General features: G+C 41.9%; 1 protein-coding gene across 4 annotated transcripts in view; it reads right to left on the bottom strand.

The window, feature by feature from the left end:
* The window catches only part of tmem97 (transmembrane protein 97), a 33,372-nt gene that overhangs the window by 13,857 nt on the left and 3,907 nt on the right, over positions 1-15,608 (bottom strand). Inside the window, exon 3 of one of the 4 annotated variants that reach the window (XR_005944207.1) lies at positions 1,553-3,620. The exons of the other annotated variants lie outside the window; for them this stretch is intronic. The gene's annotated coding sequence lies outside the window, so the exon portion shown is untranslated. Of the gene's footprint in view, positions 1-1,552; positions 3,621-15,608 lie in introns of those variants that run through there. 4 annotated transcript variants of the gene reach the window in all.

The raw sequence follows: 15,608 nt of genomic DNA, 5'->3' as shown, positions 1-15,608 counted from the left end.
GCATTATTCAAGTATGCAACATTTTCAGTAGCCCCATTGTATTATTATATGAGAAGATGGTCACAGGTTTCAGGAACCAATTATAAATCAGAAGACGATTAAGTCAACAGTTAGGCTAATTCGAGATAAGAAAATATGTGCTAAGGCTTTGCCCAAGAGCAAAGCAAAGCACCTCTTGTGAGCACAGAAACGTTATGTCCTGGCAATGCATTCCAATATATAATAATCTATAAATTTTATTCGGTTGGGAATGCAGAGTGGTTTGTTGTATTTTTTAAACTTGTGGCAGGTATGGCAGCTAGCTGAATATGATTTATTGCAAATGCGTTGCACCCCCCCCCCCCCCCCACCCCTCAACAGTGAGCTGAACGGATGGTGGCCGCATCTCCAAAGACATCCTCAATCGCGAGCCTGCTATCGGGCATGAGACCCACCCACATCTGTGATACTAGGATGTCTGCAATCAAGTTGACTGGGATCAGAGTCGATGCATGGGATGTCCTCGCTGCTGATCGGAGTGCCTGGAGACAAGCAGTCAGGAAGAACATGGAAAAAGCAGGGTGGGGTGGAGGGGGGAAATGGTCAGATGGTGGAGAAAAAAAAAAATCAGTCTTGGGCCAACGCTATTCATCTGTGTGGAAAGGACTGCCGCTCGCGAATCAGCCTCTACAGCCACAACAGATGACGTTGAATACAGAAGTGACATATAACCCGGGCATAGGCCATTGTCTCCCAAGATGGATGGATTCCAATAGCGCTATCACTGTGATCACAGGGAATAACACATAGATAGAAGTATGTTTCAACCACACACGTTGTGATAAAGAGCAAAGCAAAGCACCAAATATGTTATGTCCTGGTAATGCATTCCAATCCATAACAATCTATAAAGTATATTCAGTAGGGTATGCAGGGTGGTTTATTGTATCTTTTTAAACTTGTGCCTGGTATTAGCTCGCTGAGTCAAATTGTTAATAGGATGGGAGCAGCATTTGAGAATGTCACCAGAAATGAATTGTGATTAGCAGTGAAAAAAAAATTAACTCAGAAATTCATTCATTTAATCATTTCAGAACTGCAAATAACTCAAGTTAATTTCAGTAAATCCTCAACAAGTCTTAGTGGCAGTAGTTCACTTACACTGTTTTTATTATCTCACAAATTCCAGTCTTAGTTTAGCCAGTGCCAAGGGTTTCTGGCATCAGATGTTAAAAGAAATTGTACTGTCTCAGAGGAGGGGGATTGGATACTGAAAAGAGAATGTAACGACTAATCCCTGGGCGAGGTCCCTCGATTTGTTAATTTCCCAAACAGGACCCCAATTTTGTTGTGCTCCCGGGTAAGAAAAAATGAGCTGGTTCCCCTTCTTTATTCAACCCCCTTGGTTAGTCGCAAACAGGTTAATTTAAAAGGGATCCCTTCCCTCCATTGATACCTTTTCCCAGTCCAAATGTATTTACGTTTTAGAAGGAGCCAATTTAACCAGGCTTTCTTGAGTCAAAGAAAGAGTAAGTTTAATAGTTACTAATAGCAAAGAAAAATAATAAAACGCAACACATATACACACAGATCAGAAATGAGAAGTTAAGAATCCAAATAAAAGCTTTAAAAAGATATGAATCAGCCGTTGGCTTGTCTGTGAGGTGTAGATGACGGTATACTGTGACCATTAAGTTGAGTGGACTTTGGCAGTTTTGTAGTTGGTTTGGAGACACTCGGTTCTGCAAGATAGCTGAAAGGCTGTCATATTTCCTTTAGATTGTTGCTTTCAGGTTTGTCTCCAGCAACAAAGAGAGAAAGCGAAATCCTTTTGCCTGCAAGCTGCGGGGGTGGGGGGGACTCTTGTTCTTCTGCTTGCTGTCACACACCCACCAGCACACAAGCTTTTTAACCCATTTTTTTCCTGTGTATTCCAGAAGAGGAAATGGTTGTCTTACATTCATATCAGAACTATTTACACATTCTGAGATATAAATCAATGGGAGATAGATTTTTGGGTGACTGTTGAAATGTGCAAATCAGTATTTTATCTCCGCAACCACAGGAAATCAAAGTTCAGTGTTTTGCATCTTTCTTATCTCCTTTTCAGTTGTCTCTGCTTGAAGAAGGCCATGACACCTTTTCAGGTGCGACATTCCATATTCTCTCAGGACAGGCCGGGTCATTATAACCCACGTAGGAATTTTCCAGGAAATGGTCACCTTACATTATCAGCCATCTTTTGCTTAGTGTCCTTGTTTGTAATTTTTAAAAATACACAAATCTTTCTTAAAAGGTTGACTATGCCTGAAGTAATTTGTGGCTGTAATCTGCTTTTCATGACAATAGATGCCCCTGCATGACAAGGTGCCCTGCTCCTGCCACCTGCCAGGAAGAGGACCCCTTCTCCTTCAAGGCCTCCAGTTTTAGATCCAGTTTGGTTTTGATGAATCGAGGATCTACCCTGCCCTCGGTGCCTGGCCTTTGGCTTCTCTGTGACATCTCGCTCCCATCTGATGCTGTGGAAGCTTTTGTCACAAGCTGCAGATCTCTCCCGGACAACCAGCAGCTGTAGTGAAGGCTGCCTTTGGGTGTCCTACATTTCATCAGATCCATATCCATTCCCACCCCCCATAGGCTCAAATTTGGACAGGAAACCAGTCTTCACAACATTGGAGACCCTGTGAAATCTGAACTTTAATTGGTTTTCCAACAGAGATGGGTTTCCAACCCAAAAACCAGGCTCCTGTTTTCTACCTCGATAGTGGAAATTCAGCCCTTTGTGTTTAATAAGTGCTGAGTGTTAGACATTCAAATAAGCAAGAATGTTGTACAAGAGAAAAAAAATGACAATTAAAATACAGCTGTATATGCAAGTGTACCACTTTAAAATAATAAGTGTTGATAAGAAGTTCCCAAATTTTTAAAGTTCTAATATACCTTGCTAAATCAACAAGGTGAATTTTTCACCAACTCCATAACTGTGCACGACCCCTGAGCCTGTAGCTTCAGCGATATAGTTGCTGTGTCTGAGTGATGGAGGAATGACTCCCTGTTGCAAAGGACATTTTTCTCCACTAACTGCTGTTAGAAAATTACTGCAAGTGTGAACACCAGTAAGACTAATGACAGCGCTGTCATAGCAAAAAACAAATAAAATTGAGCAAAACCACCACAGAAATTACATTGCATATTGTCATCCATTTTGGACTGTCTGTTCAAGTGTTTGACACTGAAACCATCTTGGTTATAGTCATATGACTATTTGTCAGAGAGAAAATTTAATACATTACAGTACTTAGTAGTTTACAAAGTACAGTTGAGAATTATTTGTCTAATGTCCTCTGGGTAGAAGGCACAACTTATTCCACATATTGCCTATACACGTATGTTCATTCACCTGCCTGCTGCCCACCATGGGTCTTCAACAACAAGAGACCCCCAAATCTCCTAAAAAATGGAACTGCAGCAAAATTGATCCATTCGTGGTGACGGCACATGTATGTCCAGGGCATATGCCTTAGGACCTGCTTGTCGTACCTATTATTCTGTTCCTACAGTTCATATTTTCAAGGTCCATAAGATGAGCCAACGAGAGTTCTAACTGGAAATAAAACCTAGGCTCAACATTATTTGTTTCCCTAAAGGAGGAGAGAGAGGAGAAAGAAAACAATAGTTTCACAACTTAACATTAAACTGCAATATAGCAAAACTTAATACTGAAAAATAGCAGAAGGGGATTATATTTCAGCTAATAACAAAGAGTTCTTGGCTTGCATCAGTCAGAGAATAGACGTAAAATATAATAATGTAGATATAACGTAATTTGCAATAATAGGATATGTCATTCAGTTTGAGGGTCTAAAAGCAGCGTATTTTGAAGAACAACATTTCCAGCAAAAGCTTGAGTCATTTAACTCTTTTGAGGCTGGTTCCTGTAAGTCCTCTCCTAAGCCTATATTTCTTACAGTACATATAAAATGACAACAAAGAATCATGAGGCTGTGATTTAAGTTCAGAATACAGACCATATTAAGCTATTTGATCTTCCTGAACATAATTCACGAAGTTTGATTTAAAAAAAACTAGGTTTTATAATATACATTCTAATCACTGTGCTGCTTATAATTCTAAATATTACTTGAATGCCTGTGAGGAGTTGGAGCAGAATTTTTTTGACTGGCCTTCTGAATTGGTTACTAGTCTATTAATTTCCCTTTCCCAGGAGGTCAGGAAGGAGGAGGAGGAGGGCTGGTACAAGGTGAACAAAAATACGGTGAATATATATGCACCCTGATAGCCTTTCTCAGCTTTGTTACATAACATAGATTGATTTCTGGACTCTAAAGGCATGAAGGGATATAGGGAGAGAGTGGGAGTATGGCGTTGAGATAGAGGATCAGCCAAGGTCATGCTGAATGGTGGAGCAGGCTCAAAGGGCCAAATGACCTACTCCTGCTCATATTTTCTATGTTTCTATAGTTTCATATATATATATATATATATATCACATAGATGAACTTTTGATATTTGCAGTGATAGGTTCTAAATCTAATGTTAACCACTAGGGGTAGCTAGTATTACACAGCCACTGTGACTGTCCTTTGTTTAAATAGGTCTTGCTGAGATCATTCTTTAGAAATTTGTTAGAAATCTGAGTCCATTAAAAAAAAAATCACCTATCCTTTTTTGCAAAAGATTAATAAAGGGTCTTTTCTTCACTTAGGTACAAGACTACTGTTATGTGTTATTTTGATAGATTTGTTAGAGATGTTAAAAATCATGAGGGATCTTGACAGAGTAGATGGAAACTATTCCCTTTGGCAGAAGGTGTCAAGCACTAGAGGACACACATTTAAGGTGATTAGTAAAAGAAATAAAGAAGACATGAGAAAACACTTTTATACACAGCAATTGCTTAGGATCTGGAATGCATTGCCTGAGAGGTTGGTGAAGGCAATTACAATTGTGGCTTTCAAAAGGAAATTGGATAAGCAACTGCAGGAAAATATATGCAGGGTTATGGGAAAAGGGCAAGGGAGTGGGACTATCTGAATTGCATTTGCAGAGAGCCAGCATGTACTCAATGGGCCAAATGGTCTCCTCCTGTGCTGTAACCATTCTATGATTCTCTATAGCCTCCACCATCTTAGGTTATACTTTATAATCTCCCCATACCATGTATTTGATTACATATACATACTTACATTGTATTCTGTAGAAAACAACATCTTGAAGGTTGCTTGGGACCTTCTTGGACCAGTTTTATCAGTGTATGACACATCAACAATATGTCCTTACATTTAACATTTCCTTTAACTTCCCCCATTATTTAGTGCTAGCGACCCAAATTGAACATTTAGGGGTGCACTCACCTATCAAGAAAAGTGTGTGGATCACAAACACAAAACGATGAAGAACATCAAAGTATATCCACCCTAATAAAATCATTTTTTTTATGTAAAGTGATCTCTAGGTTCTGAATTATTAGTTTATAGAGTGGCACTCCAACTTCTAGCTACCAGTAACAATTCATTTTTATATGCACCATAAAAATATTTTTCAAGGTGGATGTTTTCTTATTTGAAAAAGTAGCTCTTTGGAGAGGCTAGGTTATAGATTCCTACCCAATTTAATTATATGAAAATTGAAAAACCCAAAGCAAAAGAAAAATTATGCAGACTTCTGAATTAAGAGATCTCAACCAGAGCCAGGGGGTGCTCTCACTCAACCCTGTGCTGACTGAATGCTTACCAGTGGATGTGTAACCTGAAGCCTCACAAAGTAAGTGAAGCATTCATGGTCCCATTGCCCCCTTTCACCAAGAGCCAGTTTCTGCCTTTCTCCTTTTGAATTGCTGTAGGCTCCATGGACGTGTGTAAGCGCAGAATCGGTGGAGTAGTCTCTCAGTACATTTGGAAGAGACCCCACATGCAAGTAAGTATAGATGGTACCGAGTGCAAGTGAGTATAGAAATAGGAGGATAAAGCAGATGAATGCTTGGCTGGAAAGATGGTGCAGGAGAAAGGATTTTAGATCCCTGGGACATTGGGACCAGTTCTTGATGAAATGGGACCTGTACAGGCTGGACAGGTTGCATCTAACCAGTGTTAGGACCAATTTCCTTGTCAGACAATTTGCTAGTGCTATTGGGAAAGTTTAAGCTTACTTGGCAGGGATATGGGAACCAGGAGATAGTACTAAAGAGGAATACCAAGGTGCACAGAATATTGGGAGAGATAGATAGCACCAGTGTGCAAATAGTAAGGTATTAGGCGGGGTCAGAGTAAGGGGGAAAGAAATAAATTCCAAATTAGGGTTACATTGCATATATGTGAATGCACAATGTGTGGTAAATAAAATTGGTGAGTTGCAGGTACAGATAGCCACGTGAAAATATGATGTGATTATAACAGAGACCTGGCTTAAAGAAGAGCAGGATTCAGTATTAAATATTCCCAGATACATGGTGTTCAGGAAAGATAGGAAAGGGGGAGGGGCATTAGAATTGATTAAGGAGAACATTGCAGTACTGGGGAGAAAAGATGTCCCAGAGGGGTCAAGCACAGAATCTATTTGGTTGGAGCTAAGAAAGAAAAAAGGTGCAATGACATCGCTTGGTATAGTCTATAGGCCACCAACTAGTGGGAAAGATGCAGAGGAACAAATTTGCACGGAAAATCACAGAGAAGTGCAAGAATTATAGAGCGGCTATAATGGGGGACTTTAGTTATTCGAATATGGACTGGGATAGTAGTAATGCAAAGGGTAGAGAGAGGCAAGGGTTCCTGGAGTGTGTTCAGGAAATATTTCTACAGCTGTATGTTTCCAGTCCAATGAAAAAGGCATGGCTAGACCTGGTTCTTGGGAATGAGGTGGGCCAAGAGGATCAAGTGTCAGCAAGGGAACATCTAAGAGACAGTAGTCATTGTATCATAAAGTTTAGGTTGGCCATAGAAAAGGACAAAGAACAATCCAGTGTAAGAATAATTAACTGGGAGAAAGCCAACTTCAGTGGTGTAAGAATGGTTCTGACCTAGGTAAATTAGATTCAAAGGTTGGCAGGTATGACTGTAATTGAACAGTAAGCTGCCTTTAGGGGATGATTCTGGCACAGCCAAGGTATATTCCCATAAATTGGAAAGGTATGGCAAACAAATCCAGAGTTCCCTGGATGACACAAGCGATAGAAACTAAGATGAAGAAGAAAAAATGTGTGCTTGCTGCGGGTGACAGGGAGACAATACAACCAAGAACCAGGCTGAATATAAAAGGTTCAGAAGAAAATTTAAAAAGCAAATAGGACAAGCAAAGAGTCAGTATGAGAAGAGGTGGGCAGCTAACATCAAAGTGAATCCAAAAGTCTTCTGTAGGCATATAAATAGTAAAAGGGTGGTAAAAGGAGGAGTGGGGCCTATTAGGGACCATAAAGGGATTTAAGCATGGAGGCAGGGGGCATGTCTGAAGTATTAAATGAATACTTTGCATCTGCCTTTACCAAGGAGATGGATGCTGTGCAGGTCATGGTGAAAGGGGACCTGGTTCAGACACTTGAAGAGGTTAACATTGATAAGGAGGAGGTTTAGATAAGCTGTCTGTACTTAAAAGTTGATAATGCACTAGGGCCGGACATAACGGAAGTGAGAGTAGAAATTGCGGAGGCACTGGCCATAATTTTCCAATATTCCTTACACTCAGCAGAGGACTGGATAATTGCAAATGTTACACCCTTATTCAAGAAAGGATGTAAAGATAAGTCCAGTAACTACAGGCCAGTCATTTTAACCTCAGCAGTGGAGAAGCTTCTGGAAACAGTGAATTCTGGACAAAATTAATAGTCACTTGGGCAAATGCAGGCTAAGGGAGGCCAGCATGGATTTGTTAAGGAAAAAAATGTGTTTAACTAACTTGTTTAAGCTTTTTGATGAGGTAACAAAGTGGGTTGTTGAGGGTATTGCTTTTGATGTGGTGATCATGGACTTCCAAAAGGCATTTGATAAAGTGCCACACAACAGATTTGCGAGCAAAGTTAGAGCACATGGAATAAAAGGGAGAGTGGCAACATGGATATGAAATTGGCTGCGTGATAGGGAGCAGAGTATGCTTGACAGTTGCTTTTCAGACTGGAGGAAAGTTTGTAGTGAAGTTCCCCCAGTATTAGGATCTTTGCTCTTCCTGATAGATTAATGACCTCGACTTTGGTGTACAGAGCACAATTTCCAAAATTTGAAAATGATACAAAACTCGGAAGTAATGTGAACAGCGAGAAGCATCAGATAGAACTTCAAAAGGACATGGGCAAGTTGGTGGAATGGGCAGACAAATGGCTGATAAAATTCAATGCAGAAAAGTTGTGAAGTAGGAAGAATGCAGAGGGAAAATATAAAATAAAAGGGGGGAAGGAGCAGAGGGACCTGGGTGTATAAGTCCATAAATCATTAAAGGTAGTAGGACAGGTTGAGAGAACGATTAATAAAGCATACAGTATCCTGGGTTTTATCAATAGGAGCATAGATTACAAGAACAAGGAAGTTATGTTAAACCTGCTCAAAATGCTGGTTTTACCCTCTATATTGTGTCCAGTTCTGGGCACCACAGTTTAGGAAGAATGTAAAGGCATTAGAGAGGTAGCAGAAAAGATTCATGGGAATAGTTCCAGGGATGAGGAACTTCAGTTACATAGATTGGAGAAGTTGGGACAGTTTTCCTTGAAAAAAGAGAAGGTTGAGAGGAGATTTGATAGAGGTATTCAAAATCATGAGGCATCTGGGCAGAGTAAATAGGGAGCAACTGTTCCCATTGATGGAAGGATCGAGAACCAGATATAAGCTAATTGGCAAAAGAAGCAATGGTGATATGAGAATATCCTTTTACACACAGCAAGTGGTTAGGATCTGGAATGCATTGCTTGAAGGTGTGATGGAGGCAGGATCAATCAAGGCATTCAAGAGGAAGTTTGATTATTGTCTGAAAAGGAAGAATGTGCAGGGCTATAGGCAGAAGGCAGGGGGAGTGGCACTTGGTGAATTGCTTATTCAGAGTGCTAGCACATATGGGCTTCTTCTGTGTTGTAACCATTCTATGATTCTGTAACTTAATCCACTCACTGGATTTGTGCACAGTTCTCAATGGATGGAATCCTATCAGCCATGCAGAGGCAGTGGAGTTTTAGAAAGAAGCGGGTTGGGTCATCTACCTGACATGATTCCACCACTAAGCGATAGGTCATACTGGCACTGGCTGCCTGTCCGGTAGCAGCAGGTAGTCAATTAGTGGCAACTAAGTGGCCACTTGGGTGAGATTGGTGATGCCACTGGGATCTGCCTGATGACGGACGGGCCCCACACTGAGGCTGAAGCCCGACAGATAGCTGCTGGCGGGCTCCTGGCAGCAGGCCATGGAGCCAGTGAGGCCTCCTGTAAATCCCAACACTATCTCCAACCCCGAAACCCAGGCAACTGAGAGGGCCATAGCTGCGGCAACTGGTCATCCTGTGGAAGGGTTGCCCTTCAACAGTGGTGACCTGGCACCTGTTGCCACATTTTTTTTTTACCAATTTTTAAAGTCTACAGTGAGTGCTCCCATTGAGGTGCCTTTGCAATCTCCTTCCTACATCAGCAGTGCCCATTTCCCACAGGCCATCCACAGCTTCGGGTGGTCTGATTGGCCCTCCTCTCTGTGGAACCTGCCCATTGTCCCAAATAAAATGGGGTTCTAAGTTGGCTACCTCTGGGAAGATTGCACAGGTGGGTGAGACTCGGAGACCACTGGGGTCAGGACCCAGGTGTGGTCCCAACACCTGAGATTCTTCTAAGGTGGCAAAATTCCAACCAATATAAAGAGGAATTTTTGCCAGGACTTTGTTTTCCAGTGGGCGTCAAGACAATTGCAAATGTTCCCAAAATCTTTTAATCACTGGCACCTCTAATGTGGATAGTTTCAACCTACAACCTGAGTCACAAGTGGCATAATTTCTAGTGCAAATGGGAACTGGGAACCAGGAACTAGAAGGCAAAAGAATGCAGTGTGAAGTTGAAAGTTCAGATGGAACCTGATGTTTTTCTTTAACTATAATAATATGCTAAATGTCTGATGTAAATAGGTCACAGCCACATATGAAATTATCTTCCTTGTTATAAGCAGAAATACCTCGGTAACTGAAGGCCAGTGAGGACAGAGCAGGAGAACTGTTATGGCCAACCTCCATCAGCTGATTTTACAAGTATTGTCAATATATTTTCCATTCCAAAACCATATAAAAGAGTATGGAATTAATCAAAATTCCCATATAATTAGGTTAAGTTAAAGATGATGTTAGAAAATTAACTCCTGCTGCCAAGACTGGCGACAAGACAAATGTCCAAATCCTTAAAGTGCTGATTTCATCAATCTTTGGCCAGAGAACTGGGAGTACCAAAAACAGCCAAAAGCCTCCTTCCTGTAATATTCAATAATACATTATATTGGGTTGGAACCATAGAAAGGTTACAGTGCATAAAGAGGCCATTCAGCCCATCGTGTCTGTGCCAGCCAAAAAGAGAAAAAAAAGAAACTAGCCGCTCATTTTAATCCCAATTTCCAGCACCTGGTCCATAGTCTTGCAGGTTACAGCATCAGATGCAGATCCAGGCACCTTTTAAGTGAGTCGAGCGTTTCAGCCTCAACCACCAACTTAGGCAGTGAATTCCAGACGCCCACCACCCTCTGGATGAGAAAGATTTTCCTCATGGCCCCTGTAATCCTTCTACCCATCACCTTAAATCTATGGCTCCCTGGTAATTGACCCCTCAGCTAGGGAAAACAAGTCTTTCCTGTCTACCCTATCTAGGCCCCTCATAATTTTGTACACCTCATTTTGGTCACCCCTCGGCCTCCTCTGTTCTAAGGAAAACAACCCCAGCCTATCCAATCTCTCCTTGTAGCTGCGATTTTCAAGCCCTGGCAACTTTCTTGTAAATCTTCTCTGCACTCTCTCCAGAGCAATTATGTCCTTCCTGTAAGGTGGTGACCAGAACTGTACACAAAATTCCAGCTGTGGCCTAACCAGCATTTTATACAGTTCCATCATTACATCCCTGTTTTTGTATTCAGTACCTCACCCAATAAAGGAAAGCATTCCATATACTTTCTTGACCACCTTACCCACCTGTCCTGCTACCTTCAAGGACATGCACATCAAGGTCTCTCACTTCCTCAGCTGCTCTCAATAACTTCTCATTTTTTGGTTATTCCTTTGCTTTGTTTGCTCTCCCCAAATTCATTACCTCACACTTTTCCAAATTGAATTCCATTTGCCACTTCTCCGCCCACTCAACCAAACCATTGATATCATTCTGGAGTCAACAGCTATCCTCCTCACTAATAACAAGGCCAATTTTGTGTCATCTACAAATTTCCCAATCATGCCTACCACATTTAAGTCTAAATCATTAATATATACAACAAACAGCAAGGGCCCCAACACTGAGCCCTGTGGGACACCACTGGAAACCGTTTTCCATTCACAAAAATATCCTTCAATCATTAGCCTTTGTTTCCTGTCGCTGAGCCAATTTTGGATCCAACCTGACACCTTCCCCTGTATCCTATGAGATCTCACTTTCCTGACCAGTCTGCCATGTGGGACCTTGTCAAATGCCTTACTGAAATCCACGTAGACAACATCCACTGCACTACCCTCATCAATCCTTGTCATGTTCTCAAAAAATTCTATTAAGTTAGTAAGATATAACCTTCCCCTAACAAATCCATGCTGTCTATCCCTGATCAATCTGTGCCTTAAGTGAGAGCTTATCCTGTGTCTCAGAATTGTTTCCAATACTTTGCCCAGCACTGAAGTTGGACTGGCCGGCCTATAATTTTCTGGCCTATCTCTCACACCCTTTTATAATAATTGTACAACGTTCGCAGACCTCCAATCCTCTGTGACCTCATCTGCACCTAGTGAGGACTGGAGAATGATCCTCAGAGCATCCGCTATTTCCTCCTTGGCTTCCTTCAACAGCCTGGGATACAATGTATCTGGCCCTGGTGATTTATCCACCTTCAAGGATGCCAATCCCTCCAGTACTTCCTCTCTCAATATGTTTCACATTCCTCCTCTTTAACTAGAATGTCTGCATCATTCCTCTCAGTGACAGAGGCAAAGTACTCATTGAGAGCCCTGCCCACATCTTTTGCATCAACCCACAAGTTATCAGGTACATTTCTCAAAGTCTACCTTTTCCTTATTCTCTTGCTCTTAATGTACTGGTAAAACATTTTAGGATTTTCTTTGATTTTACCTGCCAATAATTTTTATATCTTCTCTTTGCATTCCTAATTTCCATTTTTACTTCATCCCTTGTACTTTCTATACCCCTCTTGGCTTTCTACAGTATTAAGTCTTTTGTGACTGTCATAAGCTTTCTTTTTCTGCTTTATCTTGGCCTGTATGCTTTTGGATGACCAGGGGGCACTAGATTTGGCAGTACCACTGTTTTTCTTTGCGGGGACATGTCTACACTGTGTCTGTAGAATGGTGCCTTTGAATGCCTCCCACTGATTTTACAGTTTTTCCTTCTAATAGCTGTATCGAGTCCACTCTTGTGAGCTCACCTCTCAGCTTTGTAAAATTTGTCTTCCCCCAATTCCCACCCTATCTTGCCTGAAAACTCTATATCCAGGAAGGTTGAGCTGCCATTTTTGCCCCTCCTTAAGCCAAATTTCTGTTATAGCGATGATATCATGCTGCCAGGTGTTTATCTGTGCCCTCAGCTCATTGGCTTTATTTACTATGCTCCTTTGCATTTACATATATACCTTTTAACACTGCCAGATTCCTGTGCTGCTTCTGTCTTTCTGAGTCACTTACTAACTCTCCATCACCCATTCTCTGCTCTGAATTTGCCCTCAGGCTCCCATTCCCCTGCCAATCTAGTTTAAACCTGCCCCCAACAGCACTAGCAAATCTCCCTATGAGGATATTCATCTCAGTTCTGTTCAGGTGTAGACCGTACTGCTTGTACTGGTCCCACCTTCCCCAGGACTGGTCCCAATGCCTCAGAAATCTGATGCCCTCCCTTCTAAACCAACCTTTTAGCCACATGTTTATTTGCTCAATTGTCCTTGTTCTGTACTTGCTTGCACGTGGGTCTGGGAGTAATCCTGAGATGACTGCTTCAGAGGTCCTGCTTTTCAATCTCATTCCTAGTTCCCTAAAGTCTGCTTTCAGGATTTCATCCCAATTCCTACTCAAGTCATTAGTACCAACATGGACCATGACCTCTGGCTCATCACCCTCCCCCAGAAGAATGTCCTGCAGCCGTTCAGTGACATCCTTGACCCTGGCACCAGGGAGGCAACATACCATCCTGGAGTCACACCCATGGTCATAGAAACGCCTGAATGTTTTTCAATTAACAAATCCCCTATTACTACTCTTCTTTCTCCCCTCCTGTACAGCAGAGCTGCCTATGGTGCCAAAAACCTAGCTCTGACTGCACCCCTCAGAGGAACCAACGCCTTTCACCATTGGTAAGTGGAACCTCAGGGGACTCCTGCACTACCTGCCTAATTTTCTTGGACTGCCGGGCGTGGTCACCCATTCCATTTCTGCCTCCAGGCTCCTAAGCTGCGGTGTGACCACCTCACTGAACGTGCTATCCACATGGCGCTCAGCCTTGTGGATGCGCCACAGAGACTCCAGCCACCATTCAAGCTCCAAAGCCCAGAGCTCAAGGTTCTGCCGCTGACAACACTTCCTGCACAGGTGGTCGCTTAGAACACTGGTAGTGTCCACAACTTCCTACATATTACAAGGCATGCATTCCACATGACTGAGCTGTCCTGCCATGTCTTCAATTTACTTCCCCTGCATTAACTTTATTTTACCTGGTCTCGACTTAACTTTATTTCCCCATTACCTATGTTTCTTACTTAAATATAAGTGGCCCCTTCTTTTAAAAGAAATGTATTTTTCTAATTCTCAGCTACTTGATGACACTCCCTAACAGCAGCTTCTCACCAACCAATGAACTTTAATTTTTCCTGTGATGTTAGGTGCTGCTGACCCCCTGGCTTGGGGTCCTCTTCTCGCACTCTCCTCTTGGTGCTGCTGACTGCCTGTCCCAGGGTCCTCCTCTTGCACTCTCCTCTTCTCTGGGTTGACAAGACAGAGTCCTTTCTGAAGATATTAATGCATTACTTTCATAGTACATTGAAGCCACAGTGTATGTAAGATCAGGTTCTGATTCCAAACTATGTTGACTGGGTTTACGGGATCAATTACAGGCTGCACCACCCTATCCTAATAACCAAAGATTAGGTAGTTGTAGGAGGGACCAACACATGGAGGGGAAGAGAGAGAAATTGGAAAGGATGGGGCATTCGTAAGCCAGTCAGGCTTTGCTTTAGGGTTTTAATATTTGAGGCCTCAGAAAAAACAGCTAATTACACTGCCTCCACAACTTTACATAATTGTAAGATTTGAATTCTAGCCTAAATCAAAGTGAGAGCAGAGTAAATTATGGGTAAAACATGTCCACCTCCTGGTTTTTAATTAGAAATTGAAGTGTATGGTCCTTTAAGAAACTGAGTGATATTACTAATTATCTTACAAATGCAGGACTCCAGTGCATATCAGTGTCTGCTGAGCTGTTAGCCTGCATAAACTTCCCATTTGAAGCTATTCATCTTGAGTGTGTCTTGGGGTGGAATTCTATTACTTTCAGTTCATGATGTTATGATCCCAGCTGATGTTACTACTGGACAAGCCTGATCCCAGGGTGGAACCTAGCTTGATAGATCCTAACTTTTATTTTTTGTTTAGATACATGGAGAGTAGCTACTGAACAGTCACAGAAGTCAGCTGATGAACTTTTAACAAAAGAATAAAACATTTATTTAACAAAAGATGAACTATATTACAATACTCATTCACCCACAATTATACCTTTAAAGATATATACAGATTTGTAAGGATAACACAGGTTACAAAGGCTGTCTCATAATCTCACATTCACAGTAAGTACACAGTCCATATAAACCACTAAGCGACCTGTGGTCAGACAGCCCACACTCTGAAACCAAGTGACAGATGCCGCCTAAAACAGATGCTATGAAACTCTCATTAACTCCCTCTAGACGCTTGTCACCCCATGAGCCAACAGTCTCACCAATGTCCATCTTTCACATGAGAGTTTCCAATCTGCACTCTCGAAGAACTCGCTTTGCTCTCAGATACCTTTCGCAAGGTTCCACCTCCAGGGTTTCAAACTCTCCTTCCAATGTTCCTCCCCCCTGGGTCACCATGTGCATTCAAGCTTTCTTCCAAGCACTCTCTCTGACTCAGCGTGCCAACAGTACACTGCTGTTTCACATGCCTATAGTAAAGAGTTACAGACCTTCAGCTGTCTCTTTGGACCTTCTGACTTCTCACAAGCTTTTCTCACTTTAAATCTGCTTCCTGCAGCTTTCTCCCTTTAAGCTTGAAGCCTTCTCCTCTGCTCCTTTACTTTTAACTTCACTGAACAGGGCCTTTTCCAGGTTCCTATCCTTTCTTTGACTAGAAGGTCTTCTTGGGACTTTCTCCTGTTCCATTCCCCTGGATTTTGGAGACTTTCTTCTTTAGCTTGGGGACCTGCTATCTG

This window comes from Carcharodon carcharias, chromosome 10 (genome assembly GCF_017639515.1).
Source record: "Carcharodon carcharias isolate sCarCar2 chromosome 10, sCarCar2.pri, whole genome shotgun sequence".
NCBI classification, from domain to species: domain Eukaryota; kingdom Metazoa; phylum Chordata; class Chondrichthyes; order Lamniformes; family Lamnidae; genus Carcharodon; species Carcharodon carcharias.
Note: the sequence above shows the minus strand (reverse complement) of the source record. Positions and strands in the feature narration are given on the sequence as shown.